This window comes from Tupaia chinensis, unplaced genomic scaffold (assembly GCF_000334495.1).
Source record: "Tupaia chinensis unplaced genomic scaffold, TupChi_1.0 Scaffold144089_1, whole genome shotgun sequence".
Taxonomy (NCBI): Eukaryota; Metazoa; Chordata; class Mammalia; order Scandentia; family Tupaiidae; genus Tupaia; species Tupaia belangeri.
Window position 1 is genome coordinate 144,934 of NW_006203943.1, and position 3,347 is coordinate 148,280.

Genomic DNA, 3,347 nt, shown 5'->3' on the forward strand with positions numbered 1-3,347 from the left:
ATTAAAAATAATAATGTAATAAATAAGATTAAAGAAATCTTTTTAAAAATGGTTAAAATAGGACATTTTATGGGGACCAGAAGTTGGCGTAATGGCTATGTCATTGGACTCCCACGTAGTTGACTGAAGTTTGAATACCAGACCTGGTGGCTTAAACTCATGCCAGGCACATGTGCATGCATACCCAAGATCCCCAGAGGAGAATGGAGAAAAATGGATGGTGGCGTGGCCATCCCCCCAAGGGGTGATTTCTCCCTTTCTGTCTCTGTCTTTCTGGTAAGCTCATGTGCCCTATAGCGGAAACTTCTCAAGAAAAAAAAGTAAATTTTATGTAATGTATACTTTACCACAAAAAAGATGTTAACTAAACCTTTAGATGAGGCCATATTGTTCTCCTCTGACTTCCAGTTCTGTTACTTCAAAATAAGAAGAAAAAATAAAACCTAGGTAGCCAGACAGGCTGAGGAATCATCTTATCATTACTATTATTGATTATTGACTTTTTTTTAACTAACTCCATTACTTAAAATTCACTTTTATATTCACATTATCCAACTTAATCCTTCAACAAAATTGAGCAGCTTTATCACCATTTCCTAAGTAAGGAAACTGAGTCTTAAAAATAGTTGTGATCAAATGAATGGAACTCAGGCTGGCTAGGTGGGGGCAATGTTTTCCATTGTTATCCCTGGTCACACCCAGTAGGCATTAAGAATAATTATTTGATCCTAACAACGACGGTTTCTGTTAGAATGAATAAGTCAATGTATCAAAATGAAGTAGTAATTTTAAAAATCTCTCTGACAAAATGGATTCCTGGTGAGTTCTCAGGCCAAATCTCATTTTCCTGCCTTGCTAGGGACCTATCCTGAGCCCTAGAAACAGACAAATAGGTTCTGAAATACAGAAAGGAGTGTGATAGATAAGGGACCATGCAAGACCCAGTGGGGTGTGAATATGTGTGTGTGTGTTAATTGCATGAGAGTATGAGTTAGTATGTTTAGATAAGTGTGTCAGAGAAAGTGAGTGTTGGGTATGAGAATGTGTTAGGAAATATGTGTTTAAATGTGTGGGTTTGATTGTGAGTTTGATTGTTACTATGAGAGTGTATTAGTGTATGAATATGAGTGTATGTTTGAGTACTAGTACATGTGAATGTGTATGTTCAAGAGTGTTGAGTATCAGAATATTTGAGTGTGTGTGTGAGCATTTGAGTGTCTATGTTAGAGAATGCATGTGAACATGAGTGTTTTGAAGTAAGTCGTGAATATATGTGTATCTTAGTGTGTGAATGTGTGTTAGAGTGTAGGTGCATGTGTTTGAGTGTATATTAGAGATTGTATCAGTGTGTATTTAAGTGTGTGTGTGTGTGAGAGAGAGAGAGAGAGGGAGAGTCTATTATGTTGCAAACAGTCTGAGAAACAGCCAAATGGTTAGGAGGTTAGAGGAACTGGTTTATGAAGGAAGACTGGGCCAGCTAGATGTGTGGAATTTCAGTAAATTGGGACCAAGGGGAAGGGAATGTGATAACAACCCACAAACATCTGAAAGGTATAAACAGCAGGAAGAGGAGTTATTGTGCCTGGCACACGAGATTTAAGTAGGAGTAATGGGATGTAATTAAGGAAAGGGAAATGCGAGCTGCATTGTCGAGAAAACTTCCTGAGCACCTCAGAGGGGTGGGACGTTGCCTCTGGTTGGCCAGAGCTACCCTTGCGTGGGCTCTAGAGGGAAGGTGGCAACACCCAGCTACAGGCCTAGGAGCTCAGGCACCACCGGGAACTTGGTGCCCAATGTGGAAGGGGAAGGATGGGACTGAGGTATCAACAGGGCCCATGCAGTATTAAGAGTTGTGGCTACTTGTGAGTCCCAAGACCACCTCAACCAGAGCTAACGGAGACTGGGGGACATTGCTTGGAGTGGCCCAAGCCTGAGCTTCCCTTGTGCCATTGGGTTCTGAGACTCAGAGCAGCATGATGGCTTCCAAGAAGACAAGGTGGAAGAAAGAGGGCCCCCGGTCCTGCCCACCACTTCTTTCTGCCAGGAAGCTCAGGTGGAATTGTGTCTCCTTCAAAAAATATGCATGGGAATTCCAGCCTCCAGTGTCTGGAAATACAGCCTTCTTGGAAAACAGGGTCTCTGCAGAGGTGATCAAATGAAAATGAAATCCTTAGAGTGGGCCCTAATCTAACAGACTGCGTGTCTTATGAAAAGGAGAAATTTGGACACTGACACAGACACGCACAGGGAAGACAATGGCAAGAGCACAGGGAGAAGATGGCCCAGAACAGATCCTTTCCCAAGCTCTCAGAAGGCAGCAACCCTGTCAACAGCTCAGTTTCAGACTTCAGTCTCTTGAGCTGACAGAAAATACATTTCTGCTGTTTAAGCCACCTGGCCTATGACACTTTGTCATGGCAACTCTAGCAAACACATGCAGACAAGAAAATCAAGGCCTGGAGAGGTTAAGTGATTGGCCACGGGTCACATAGTTAGCAGGTGGCAGGACAATAATTCAACCCTCAATCTGGTGTTGTACTGGTAAATGTCAAGCTGACCTCTTGGCCAGCAGGGTGGGGAGCCTTCATTTGTAGCTTTTGCCAATTATCATGGTGTAGAAACCCATGGGCACTTTTAAGCTGCCAATGTGGTGTCACTGACCAAGGAACTGGGAAAATGATGTGTATGGTTGACTTTCAGCTCTTTCAGCTTTTTAGGTGGGCTGGAAATCAAACCTGAGCCTTCCATGTGGTCTCAGCCTATGAAACAGCAGTGTCCAGTGAATGCTACCCTGGCTGGGCCTGGTCCCACAATTTTGCTACCCATAAGAGAAGTTAATTGGCTAGAAGAGAATCTCAACTTCTCCATTTTTATTCTCTAAAGTTAGAATTCCTTACTAAATCCTACCTGAGTAAAACTTGTATTCGTTCCATACGGCTGGTGTAACGAAATATCACAAACTGGATAGCAAAGCATCAGACAACAAATTTATTGTCTCAGGATTCTGGAGGCTAGAAGTCCAAAATCATGATGTTAACAGGCCATGCTCTTTTTGAAAGACGAGGGGAATACCTTCTTGGCTCTTGGTTTCTATTATTGCCGGAAGTCTTGGAATCTAGGCTTAGGGATGCTTCATTCTACTCCACCATTCTCCCTGTGTGTCTTCACTTAATTTTCCCACTGTGCGTGTGTTTATTATCACTACGTAGATGAAACGCAATTAGGAGTTATTTAAAAATCCTAGAATACTTAGGACCAGCAGGTGGCGTGGTGGTTAAGGTGCTGAATTCCCACATGGCCAACCACGGTTCAAGTTTCAGACCTGTCAGCTTGAGAATCATACTGGG